Genomic DNA, 14,684 nt, shown 5'->3' on the forward strand with positions numbered 1-14,684 from the left:
CTTACAAAATAAATACCTGTCCCCTGTTTCGAACCTGAGACCATTACACTTGCAGACCACTAAATTAACATGCCACACCACACAGTTGTTAGTGACAACAGGTAGTTTAAGCAAAACATAGTAATTGCAAGTTACCATAATTAAGCATGTGTAAGCAAAGCTGCGCATCACTCTGCACCATGCAAACTTGCTGAAAATGTAATGGAAAAGCTGTGAGTGTAATTTCGAGTCTAGTACAGGACTACACCACTAGAAAGACAGTCAAAGACTAATGGCTGCAAATGGTGTCTCTAACAGCAGGTAAATGGGCACTTTTTAACAGCAACATGTACAAATACACCTGCTAAAACATTAATGGGAAAATACATGTTCAAGTGGGACTCTGGTGGAGAAATACACCCCTATAAAGCCAGGCACATAATAATGGATTTAATGGAGGTATGTCAGAGACTGTATGTGTACACTTATACCTTCACAAACACGCATGCTATAGCAGTCACTCTGTAGCTCAGTCTTTCAAATGCTTTGCAAATAGTAAGTTTTGCCACACATAGTTCTGGTTTCAAATCCAGTGGTATGTAGCATTTAAATTACATTATTGTGAAGCCATCAATGAATGACTGAATCATGCACTCTTTATCAACACAATACACTTCAAATGAAATGCATGCTTTTCACTGATGGAAGTCACAGGGCTGCAGATAGGAACACACTTAACATATCCCTATAGCAACACTTGAATTGCATAAAGTGTCAGGTCATCCATTAATATGCATTCACAGAGGATTTTAACTTAGGCAATGCAAATGAGGCCCACTAATATCAAAGTGCAGCATACAATCATTTCATAATGATATTACACATTAGCACAGTTGCATAACTAACATACACATATAAAGGTCCTGCTAGTAAAAAGGACTGCCAGCACACACGTTCCAAATGACTACCATAATGCAACATATGGCCTGACAGTTGCCCAAATGGTTGACATAATGATATATTTAACCCCTGTGTTGCTCAAGGACACAACAAACATGTTGCCTAGTACTCTGTTAGTGATACCATTGCCTAACATACTTACCTTAAATACATGCCTTAATTTGCACTGGAATAGGTACCCTCACTCTGGCTCTGCTTCTACAACAAGGCTGACACAGCTCCCACAGTTACTCCTACAGCTTGTTGTCCTCCAAAATGTTCACACTCTCTGCCTATGTCTATTGGCTGCAGCATGAGCTGCAGCCTGTTGCACACACATCTGTATGTAAAAGTAGCTGCTACAGACATACCCTCTGTGATGATGTAATACCTTATCCACAGGAATGTCCAGCACAACATGTCAGAAAGGGCTTCTAATCTACATGAAGGCCTTATATCTTGTTCAGTGGTTGGATGTTATTGTCTGATTATACAGCAAATCAGCTGTGTTGGCTGCAATTAGCATTTCAGTACCACAGACTGGTTAAAAGCCAATAACCTGGTAATGAGAACCATGTTAAAAAATCAAACAGCTTTCTAGGAGAACCATTCTGTATAAGACTTTCTTCAGACAGTAAATACATTGCCAAAAACTTTATATATCTGCACATATCAACAGAGAAGTATTGTACTCTATCAGGTATGTAACCTTTTAATTTACAAAATGATGCATATGTGTGAATATACTTAGGGGGAATGAGGATTACAGCATTAAGCCTTTTTAGAACTGTAATGATGACAAGTGATTGATTTCCAGATCTGTTATACCTACAGAGAATGTACAGTACATCAAGGGTTGAATGTTTTTTGTCAATGTGTCACACTGGTCTCATGGAAATGTCCCTTTATAGTGGTTGCAATACCACACTGTTATTTGTTTTTCACTGTTGTTCTGACATATTATCAGGGGGGTTGCCCCTAGGGGACACAATACAATGGAGTCCTGTGTTGGGTGTGTGATCATACAGCATTATCTGTCTTGGCACACATGGGAATAGCTGACTATTCCTAGTACCTTAGTTGTATCCACAAGGTTAGCATGTGTCTCACACTATGGAATATGACATGTGTGATCAAGCAGTGGATAATGCCAGCCATTCTGTTCTTGCTGTATCTCTACATGGTGTACTTCCACATATGTGATCCTAACACGCGTTCCCATTTTGTTCACTTTCAGTAAACATGCATGCCAGATGCTGTGCTCCTTTTGCGGCTGCTGAGAATGATATAATCCTGGAATGCCTCTATCAACACCATGAACTCCAACTGTCTGAGGGAGGCAAAACAGGGAAAAGTGGACAGCATTGTGGGATGATCTTGTTCATGATGTTAATATCATCGGTCATGAGATTGGGACATATGAACAGGTTCAACACTGTGCCATAGATATGATTAATGCATGCAGAAGAGCAGCAGATGTGGCCAGGGATCATGGTGTCACCTGTGTAGGGCCTGCAGCAGAACAGACCACTCTCAGCCACTGAGGAATTCCTGGCAAACTTAGGAACACACAACAGCTCCCAGGCATCTATCACACCATATATTGTGGATGTGGGTGCCACAATTTCCATGCCAGAGGAGCATCCAGGTAGGCTTAGTTTGATCAGCATTGGAATACTGTAGCATTCAGTGTGTCAGGGTATAAATACTTTTATGTGGGTGTCAGATGTTTGTTCTTTAGGGCGTAGGAGTTTAACTGCAGTTTGAATCTCATGCTCAGATTTTGACCAACATAACAATTAACAAAGTAACTTCTGTAAATGTCAGATATATGAATGTATTACTCTGTTATAGTGCAACATGCAGTAGTGCTTACATTACCTCTCCCTCAACCTTTTACATGTCCCTCAGGAATCGGACAAGGCATGGTCCTGGTAAACACAACAGTTTTGCTACAGAAGTAGATTTTCTGCAATGTATTCCCTAAAATGTCATCCGAGGCCTGCTGGCTGGATTGATTCACTGTCAACATGATTGCCAACTACACAGATATTTTCTGACTGTACACACTTTATAGTCATACCTATGCCTTGTAGGTTTGACCACACTGATATATGTGACAGTATTGTCAGGACATTACAGATTGCCATATGTGACAACTGTGCAGAGTCTTCACAAATGTCAACAGTGTGCCTCATTGTTGTTGATGAGATTGCTGTTTAAAGAGCTTTTATTTACAAGTAACTACAGATGTTTGTGGGAAAAGTAATGTCCTCATGTCTTAGTATATGAGGTTGGGGGTTAAACAAGTCTGTAATAGTGACAACAGTATATACAGCTTTACATATATTGTAACATAGTACAGCAGAGCATAATAGTGCAGGAATTAATGTACTGCTTTTCTCTTTCTTAACTCATTACATCCGAGTGATGCCTCCAGGTATATCTGCAATTAACTTCTTCTGACACCTCTAGGTGTCAAATATTGATTGTTCATATTCGCATCAATAATTCAAAAAACATGCTATGTACAAGGTTTTAAAAGATTTCTTCTTACAGCTTACACAATAGAAAACTCATTTTCATTAATATTTGATATCTGTCTAGTGCAGGTAAATTGATATTAACTGTAGTTTTTATGATATTAATTTATATAACTAGAATTTTTAAATTTTTATAAATATCTCAACAACCAAATAACATAGACAGAACTCTGATAGATGAATAAAATGCTGCTGACAGTAAGTTTGTAACTTCAGTGGTTACTGAGATATTGTAAGTTGTTGACAAAATATTACAAATGTAATAGTTACCATATTTCCTGTGACTTGGACAGTTGGGGAGGGGGGACATTGAACAGGAAAGTGTGGCAACTATGGCTCCAGTGTGTGTAAACAGTGGCCATAGCCAGAGATCTTGTCAGGTGCCACACAGGCAGATTGATATGAGTGCTCATAGGAGGTCTCCTGTCCTTCCATCACCTGTTGCAGGTGTCTCATCACAGGTTACTCAACGTATGTTTTGGGCGATCATGGAGGTACAAGCATGTTCCAAAAGGAACTCCAGACAAATGTTCAGGGTTATGGATGGAGCACAGTTTGACATCTGTGACTGCTTCCACCACATTGTTGATACCCTGGATCAGTTCACTGATGCAGTGAAAAGAAGGTGGTCTGAGACATATTGCAAAATATCTGTCTAGGAATGCACATTGGAATGTCTGTTTGGAGTTGAGCATTGGAGTCATGGATGTAGGTCAGCAACTACATCTGCTAAGAGTGCACATGGCCGTGCTCAATCACGCTTCCATAACGGCATACATCCAGTGCTCTAGAGGGGAGTGTACTGTCTACACCAAGACATGGTAGGCCATGGGCTCATGGTGCTGGGCATTCCTGTGGTGGACACAGTCCCAACAGACAGCAGTCACCATCAGATACTAACACTGCTTCTGACTTTGGCCATGGAGGTGCCAGTGCAACTCCTGGCAGAGCCAGTTCCCATGTTCGGAGGTGGAGAGGGTGAGTAGTCAGCTTTACCATGCATGCCCAATATGTACAAATGTAGGGCTAGCACTGAGCTTGACTGTGTTCATGCACACACTCACACACCACTGTCAAATTCAAGGTCATCCACAAACACACATGGCACATTTCCATGGTCCATTTTGCCTGCTTCCCTTCCTGACTCACACATATTCTTTTAACCTATTGGGTCAGCCTATGCCTCCTGCAATACCATACAACACCCTGTGATGATACTTGTGCCAAATCCCTGTCATCCTCATCACAGATGCAGGGAAATTAAGCTATGTGTCTGATGCACGGGGTGACTATATAAATTAATATGTAATTGTATTGTAAGGGGTTGGAGGTTGGCATAATGGTTAAGGTGTTTGCCTTACAGACACAAGGTGCAGGGTTTAATTCTCACATGGGGTAACTGGCTAGGCATAAAATGGCCCACAAGGGCACTTAGCTTAGTACTACTCTATGAACCTATGTATAATACAGTGTTGCTTTGCCTGGCCATTTGTACTGGTCACTGACAGATACTGTATGCTGACATTTGTAATGACTAAGCCACATCATTTTGTGCACCTTATGTTGTATAATGTTGTAATGGCTGTATACTTACACAATGAAAGGTGTGCCATGGATCAGTTTATCATTCATTTTCAGGAGTCTGTAAGGGACACCTATGGGAACACAGTGGCAATAAACTCAGCCATCACAGCACAGGATAGAATGTCAGCACAGAAGACATATGTCTCCAGCAAGGTACAGCAGTATAGGTGCATGGCTACATAGGGTCATATGTGTATAACAGGCTAACAAGGACAATGGCATCATGCAGCCTAATCATGCATCTCTAATCTATGACCCAGTCTAATACCCTTGATAAGTGTCGCCAGGGTCTCTGGAGCTAACACATCTACAAGCTGTGGTGATGGAGATGACCCATCTACAAATTTCCAGTGTCTATTACAGACATTTGCCCTACACCAGTTATGATTGTCTTGTTATGCATCCCACTGTTTAACTTGCACATGATGTGCGTTACAGCAGACATGTGTTTCACATGGATGGGGAGCCTGTTAGATATAGGGTGTAGTGTCTGTGTTACAAACCTGTTTCTCCAGCATGTACTATTTATACCACAGTGATGATGTAGGTGTGTAGAACAGGTAATACATGTGTTAGTTCTGTCTTGGGTATGCAGGAGGTACACAGTGGGATCTCACACCTCCCTGTATGGTGGCCATACACATCCCCCTCCAAAGCATGTAGGAGGCAGACTACTCATGTAGACTCTTGACATGGACTTCATCAGACATGTTATCTGCAATGTGTATCGGTTTACCATGGAACCTGTATGGCTGTTACAGTTGTAAGATATGCTTGTGTAGTGGCATAGCAAAGGTGCCATTGCACTCAATGAGAGGTGTGATGAGTGCCAAATATGGTATAGCAATGACAGTCTGGGATTTACTTGCCATACCTTTCTGTATAGGTTGTAGAAAATTGAACAGATTCCCACATCTCACCGACCTGTGAAAGTCAAAGGCTACATTACTCTCTGTGTACATAAGTCCATGAGTAATGGCTTAACTGTGTGTAGTGTGCGGACAATACCATATTTTCCAGGGGTGGATAACTTCCAAAGAGATAGTGTTATGCAGCCCTTGGCATTTACTATTTGTCAGTGGCTCTGACAACAACTGAATGTGTGTCTCAGGTCATCCTGGATAACTGTTGGTTCTGTGTGGGATTCACTGACAGCTTCTAATATGTAATCACCTGCTAATGTAGTCAGCCAAAGGTCACTGACAGTAGCTGTGACTGCAGAGAAGGGAATGGCTACAAGGGGTATTCCATTAATGATGTCTGCAGGAAGTCCACAGGTTACTGATGTCATGGTAGCATAGGTCTACCCAATGCTATCTTCCCAGATTATGACTATCAGATACTTGGCTATCAACCAGATGACATACTACTCTGTAAATAACCTACACAGTTTTCAGAAAGACCTGCTGGCCTAATATTGTCAAACACCTTGTTAGGGCATGGTAGGTGGAGTGAGTCATATTCCCATCATCCATTGCATTAGTGTAACTCTCAATTAGGTCCACCAGTTAGGATAGGTAGGCATGTTCTGCATTCTGCCCTTGAGCAAAACAAACTGTGTTGTTCCAGTGTCAGCAGGTGTATGATATTGTTACTGATCATATCCATGTGGACTCCTTTCATAGCTTTACATATCAGATGACTGAGAGATCTAGGGACACTGCATGGCACTGCATGCTAGTTGTCCTCTGTGCAACTAAGTATTGCAGTTACTTCCATCATGTTCCAAGAAAAGAGTCATCCAAGGTGTCTGTACCGAGCACAGATAAACAACGGAGGGGAAGCATAATATGTATGCCCTGTGAAGGTAAGGTGGGAGGTTTTAAACAGGTATTATGCAGTTGGACACTACACAAGTGGTGTGTACTGAAAGGACACAATTACATTCTGAAGAATGTGGAAAACAGGGGAGTCCCCTGAATTGCTGGTGCCTGGTTACCACAAATGCTAGTCTCACCACTACCACTTTCTCATGGGATACCATGCTCTGATACTTTTTCTGTCATTACACGTAAAATGTTAATATGAAGCTCATGATGAGAAGCAGGACACATCCTGTTTTTTCATCCACATGGTTGTCCCACATCATGAAAGGCACTGTAGGCTTCACATACCCTCCTCCAGGTAAATGCCTTAATTAGTGACCTGAGCAATCAGTTGACTTTTGCATGTGTAATGTCTTCTGTACCAGGGTTGGTGGTATGTCACTAGAGAACTGATCAGATGGTGATTAGGAGCAAAGCTGCAGCATCACAATATAATGTGCATGTCCAGTGACATAGATGTCCAGGCTTGCTGAAACAAGCAGCACAGTGGTGGTGATCCAACCTATGTGACAATTTCACAGCACTTCATGCATCCTGCCCTTCAACAGATTAATAGTGGATATCTGCATGACATGGCTATAAGGCCTACTGCATAGGACTGGCCAACTTTGGCCAACATGTGTCCACCACCCACATGTCCTAAGTATGTCATATTGTACAGTTATGTACCTGGAACACGTTTGTGTTCCTAAATCATGTCACACAACAACCAGTTTGCTGTATGGTTGCTTAACAGGCATTGTATGCTTGTAAGGCCAACATAATGTCCACAAAATTGAACAAGTCCTCTGTGCATGCACAAGCATCCACATCTTCATTGCAAGATGTGCCTACAAACATTGTGTTTCAGGTTGTCAACCCCAAGGGTGTGGCAGCACACTTTTCAGGACTTGCACAGTGTCACATTTGTAGGTATGGTATTGGGACCATGCTTAATGGCAGGATTATGGTCATTCTAAGGTCCCCATGGCTGGCAAAACATTGTATGACACACTACAAGGTGCTGTGTTACCTTAAGGGACCTACATAAAGGTGATATGTTACATTTCACCATCTGTCATGACACTGCCTAATGATGGTGTGCTGTGATGTACACACAAGCATGTCTGTATTGCTAATAGCACTATCAATGAGTGCTGATGAGATGTGGAAAGTGTCCCCACCCCTCTACTCCTATGCTACACAAACACAATGTGTGACAGATGTGACTGTACTTCAAACATTGATTCCACAGTAGTCAATACATATGGGGATGAGCATTTTGCCAACATGCAAGACTCACCTCCTTTACCACCCACACCCACATCACACACACCTGCATGTGTGCAGCTCCTTGCCTGACACATTCTCAAACAACAGATACCTCAGAAAATCCTACCTCTGGAGTGCACAGTATATGTAATAGTGCATACATCACTGTCTCACCTGTCAAACACCCAAGGCAAAACACAAAAACAATCCTATTATTCATAGGTGATTACATCTTGAGACACATTGATATCCATGTCACCAGGCTACATATGGGATATGCCACAGTTAGCTGTCTGTGGATTGACATAATACACCATGCCACACATTGCTGCCGCTCAAAGAATATTAGATGACCTAATGATGACATCATATTTCCTGCAGGTGTGTACAAGTAGAAACATATGTCACTGTACTGTATGCAGACACATAACTGAGCTTAAACACCCTGTGTCTCTTGTGGGTTTGCCCATAGCTTTCAGCAGCAGTGTTCAATAGGGTTCAGTCCTGGGTCCTGTACTGCTTGAAATCCATTTCACCACAATGCAAGTGAAAACTGAATATCTGCAGCTGACAATGTCGGCTGATGCCTGCAAACTGTGAGCAGTCATAGACTCTGTGAGTAATGTCAATATCCGACACGAGAGTATTGATTAACAAATGCCTGTCGACATACTAATGGTGATAAACTCCATGCAAATATATATGAAGCATCATTTCCATCGGTAACACCTATGTTTCTGGTAAGTAGCACATCAGTCGCAACATGTGATGTACGTACCTAGAGGTGATAGACCTGGGCACACAAGTCTGGGCACACAGGTTTACACTTAATGTACCTGAGACCACATGTCTCCCCAGTGGTAAGACAAGAATAGTATGTCCTAACTGAGGGCACAGTCACCCAAAATTGTCATACTCATAACCTCTATGTACTCTTTCCTCAGCATGCCTATATTTGAGTGCAATGGCCATTTAGTACTGTACCTTTCCAAGCACTACTGGCAGTTGCACACAACACAATGGTCCCAAACAAGGGAACTTCACATCTTCAGTATCTGTTCAATGGGGTTCATCTGAAATCAGGGGTCATTGTAGCCTGTGGCATATAGACTACTCAGATGTAACTTCTGCCTTGTGCCTTTTATACAGGGCAATGTGTGACCCTGCTTGATTGGAAATGCTGCATATCTGTACATGGTACATGGATTACTCACTCTAAGGACATTAACCTGGTATGTGACATTAGTAATACATGCTGGTTGGAGAGATCTGTCTAGCAGACTTTAACACCTTTGAAAAAGAATCCTGCCTAATGGCAAATAGAGCACCTCAGTGGACCTCATCAGATGCCATCTGTATGATTGGCTGGGTGATCGTCAATTCACCACAAGGCTTCTGCCTGTGTCCTTCATGGACAGGGGCAATATATGCTGATTATATAAATAAGGGTATAAACTTGGCTGGGATTGTGAGCTCTGTAGGGCCATTATGCTACTTAAGTTCAAAGATTCTATGATTCCATAAGCTGATGTAAAATGTTCTAACAGCCACAAACACAAACCTGGCTACAGTGAGGATAGCACCACTTCTAATTACTGTTTACAGGACATGGCACAGCAAACACACACTGCAAGTTGGCTGCATGTAGATCAGAACATTTACTTATCTAATGGTACATACTACATATCACAGTATGTGGTGCATGCACTACACCTCAAGTCTACTATTACTATCTCTTTAAGAAATCTTATGCTTGATGTCATTAGCAGGCCTAGTTGTGGTCAGGCATTTGGAGGCCCACATCACCTGCTACAACTAACATACTGCAAAACCCTGCCTTTCCCTAAGTTACTGAGGTGATCTTATATATGTCATACAGAGATACACACTCAGAGTGACCTGGAGCAAGAAAAGAACCCATACTTATCTAGTCTTAACCACTATAGATCACAATATTTATTACACACACCATGGCAAAGTCTGACATTACAATGGCAGCCAGTAGTCTTAAGGTCGATGACATCAGCAAACCTTGTAGAAAAGGGCAGTTTGGAAACTGGCAGCAACTTACAAGGCCAAAAAGTGCAGAACCATTGCAGTTTAATAGTCAGTGGGATTCTCAGTTATTTTGCAGAGGGATACATGCATGTACACACATACACACATCAAGTGGCCAGGAGTGAGATTAGAACCCCTACCTAACTGCTCTTACACACTATAGATCATGGTACTTATCACAAGCTCCACAGCTGATGTCTGTTTTAAATATAACTGCAAACTACTTTTGGATTACACAAACTAGGCTGGTGTTGAACAGCATCTGTGGCATGCAGAATGAAATTGCTTCATACTGTTATCTGCATCAAGTAGCCTATCAGTCAGATAACTGTTATTTTTCCTAGCTATGTTGCTACAGTTACTAATTTGGCCATATGTGGCTGTTAACATTTGGAAGGGCAAACCTGTGGGCAAGAACAATGTGTCCTGTCCATGCGTGCAAGACAATATTATACATTACACCACCTGTTCACCTGTTGTATGTGTGGTAAGATACAGCAGAGGTCTGTAGGTAAGTGCATTATGTACTGTTGAGCCCTTACTTTGGATCATTTGAGAAAAATTATAGATGTGTGATAGTGCAGTTTTATTCACCATTATCAGGGTATGTAGGACAATACAGACATCCACACTCATATTTATGTATATAACAAGGATGTATATAGAAATGTAACTGTGTGTATGTGCGTACGATATATATATATATATATATATATATATATATATATATATATATATATATATATATATATATATGTATATATATATATATATATATATATATATATATATATATATATATATATATATATATATATATATATATATATGTATAGAGTTGTGTATACATAGAGACAGATATACTATCTATTGGAGAGAGATATAGTGACAGATATGTATACATATATGTATACATGTATAGACATATCTATACATAACAGGTCATTTTGATAATGGGCAACAGAATTGTGCTCTGTTTTACTAAGTGTATGAGCATACCCAGTGGGATTTTCATTACTTATAAAATGACTCCAGGCCATACCTACCTGTACTCCAGTCTGGGAATTTGTGTGTTACAGACAATGGCATCTCTTTCTGTTTCCGCAGTGCTGCACTTCACTCAAATTGTCCATGGCATTCTTCTTCTGTCTGATGTAATTAATACATGACAGAGTTAATAATGTTACATCACACACAGACTGACAGTCTGTAAAAAAAACATAATAATACCTCACAGCTAAAAGATGTGAATACTTTCAGATTAGAACCATCAACATCATCACCCATGCTAATTTCCCTAGACCACTGAGCCACACAAGCTGCCAGATGAAGAGTAGTTATTCATCACACAATCAACAACATAAATATGTATGTTGTTATTCCTGTGTTAAGTCATACATACAGTATATGATCCGTTTCTATGTTACTGCCCAGAGATTGCCTGGACTGCTGATATATCATTGATGAGTTACTGTTACAGCAGTTATATGGGAACACTGCTGTGTGTGGGGTGGAGGGAACAACACCGCATGTTCTGCTGGGATACACAGTAGTCCAAATACCATGTAACCTCATTGTTTAACATCTCTTGTGACTGATGTAGTGAATATTCAATGCATGAGACCTAGTGACTATTAAATGACACATGATAGTGGACTGAGTATGTGTAGTCCTATGTGGATGCTACTTCTGTCCAAATAGCCCACTATATTTACTTGCATAAATGTAGCAGATCCATACATACAATACCATATTATACGAATCCTTACAAGTACTGTGTAGGTTAGAGATTTACCTTGTGAATGCAGCAGTTGGCAGAACTGTAGTTCAGGGCTGACTCTGTCTGATTCAAGCAGTACGCAGCCAATACATGGATAGGTACAGGTTGTGTGGGTTGCCTGGTATCAAGTTTAATATATGTATGTGAGTAGGACTAAGGAGTCAGTCCCTAGATCCCTAGGTTGTTAGTGAATGTGCTATGCATTGTCTCTTAGTCAAAGCTAAGGTATACCGAGCATGCCTACATATGCTTTCAAGAACATTAGCAGGGGTTCCTTCTCTGAGTCCTCCTATGTTGGTGGCTGTGGTGACCTAGGCACTGGGGGCGGCAGTGTATACCTTCCCTTTGCTGATCCTGCTACAGCTGTTTCCATAGGATCAGACTGTATAGCATAGCAGATACTGTGAACAAATGTGCACATGTGGCTGAAGAGTACTGCAGGGCTCCACCAGATATATCGAGGCACTGGAACCGTGACTTCAAAAGCCCAAGCACACACCCTATAATGTTCCTAGTTTATGCGTGTGCCTTATTATGGCATTCTTCCATCAGTGTGTGTGCATTTTTGATGGGTGTCATCATCCACGGTTCCAGGGCATAGCCAGCATTGCCCATTAAATGGCCATGTGGGATGTCCCCCCCAGCAAACATCTGGTGCAGCTGTGATGGGTGCCAGATATGGGAGCTGTGATAACTGCCAGAGCTGCCAGCCCACTCATTCAAGATAATCACCTGAGCATTGCACATGACCTGGCAGTTGAAGTGGTACCCCTTGCAATTGACATAGATTCTACCCTCTTCACCAGGTGGTGCCTTGATGTGTACATGAGTACAAGCTATGGCACCCGATATTTCAGGGTAGTGTGTTACACAGTAGAAGTGTTGCATATTGCCGGTCCTCACCTCAGCAGTGAGGGGAAAAAATATGTGTTCATTGGCATGTGGTAGCATGGCATCCAGGAACTGGTGGAGTATCCTGGATGCAGATGTCTGTGAAAACCCCATCATGACCCCAGTTGGTTTTTGGAAAGTACCTGTAGCTAGTATCCTAAGGGCTACATATACCTTTGTTTCCACTGGGATGGGTTCCCCTCTGTTGGCTTTGGGTTTGAGCTGAGGGCAGCAAAGCTCAGTGAGTTCTTGTAGCATGTCCCTGTCTATCTTGCAGCACTCTACAATCTCCAGCTCATGTAGCTCCTGGAAGGTTACCCTGGCCTGAACACTCTTCTCCTTCTCTGTCTAGGCCTATTGTCAGCAGCACCAGCAGCACTGACTTCAGTATAGGTTCATAGGTTAGTACTAAGCTAACTGCTCTTGCGAGCCATTGTAAGCCTAGCCAATTATCCCTTGTGAGACTCAAACCCTGCACCTTGTGTTTTTAAGGCAAACACCTTAACCATTAAGCCACCCTCCCAACCCTAGCACATACAGATGTAGCAGACTTACAGCAGCCCCTAGCATTGTCTGAGTTAAAATTCCCAAGTCTGTATTCCAGTGGTCTAGATTATTTGGGGAAAATCAGAGTGTAGAGTGTATGTATAGTTTATACAGCTCTGCTGTAGGTGCAGAATGTGTAATTGGCCAACTGTGATGCATTCCACCTGCCTACAATATAATTAACATCACTTAATGGCCCTATTTCAGTGTGTGATGTGGAACACAGTGCTGCGCCGTGCAGCATTGCTTATACAAATGTCAAAATTTCTAATTGAATACATCCAGTTTTAAGAACACGCTCAGCCAGGCAGTGCACCATGCAAACATATGCACCTAAGCTTAAAAGAAAGCTCAGAAGTGAGAGGACACACACACCTGATGTCAGCCACATCCTGTGTAAACATCAACATGGTGTAAGACCCTACACAAAGGGGATATGTGAACACGGTTATTTCTTTCTGTTATTCAATAACCCCACTTTATTTGCATACGTATCTATGCTGACAGCCTAGAAACTACAAGGTTCATAGCCCTATGACCTTAGCAACAGCAGCAATGCACCATTGTAGGGACCCCATGCAAGGTCCTATAATACATTTCTGTCACATAATATAAAATTTTTTTTTTTCCTTTTTTTTTTTTTATTTTTCTATAAAGCATGTTTATTCACTGTGGCATATAGCAGAAACATGCCAAGATTATTATAGTAATAACCCACGCCTGGGTGTGGGTAATGCTGGATTTACCCACGGTTGGCATGGTTTGGTCCCGAGGGCGAAGCCCGAGTGACCAAACAAAGCCAACCGTGGGTAAATACAGCATTACCCACACCCAGAAGTGGGTTATTGCTATTATACCATGACATTATTTAAAAAAAGAAACTATTACTTTTCTTAAATAATGGCATAGTATAATGTCTGTTTACTGCCCTTCCGCAGATGTCTGGCATCCACGGCAGTTCTGATGTACTGCGCGCCTGCGTAGTACATCACAGCTGTGGGCAAAAGCAACGGAGAAAGCAAGATCTCCGTTGCTTTTTTTTTTTTTACTGTTTCGCTATGTTAAATGGGTTTAACATAGCGAGACAGCTTTAAAATAAGCAACGGAGATCTCCGTTGGCTTTTTTTAAACTGTCTCGCTCTGTTAAACCCATTTAACATAGCAAAACAGTAAAAAAAAGCATCGGAGATCTTGCTTTCTCCGTTGCTTTATTTTTAAAACCTGTCTCGCTATGTTAAATGGGTTTAGCATAGCGAGACAGCTTTAAAATAAGCAACGGAGATCTTC

The sequence above is a fragment of the Protopterus annectens genome, chromosome 5.part0 (genome assembly GCF_019279795.1).
Source record: "Protopterus annectens isolate FY-2018-M chromosome 5.part0, PAN1.0, whole genome shotgun sequence".
Lineage (NCBI taxonomy): Eukaryota > Metazoa > Chordata > Ceratodontiformes > Protopteridae > Protopterus > Protopterus annectens.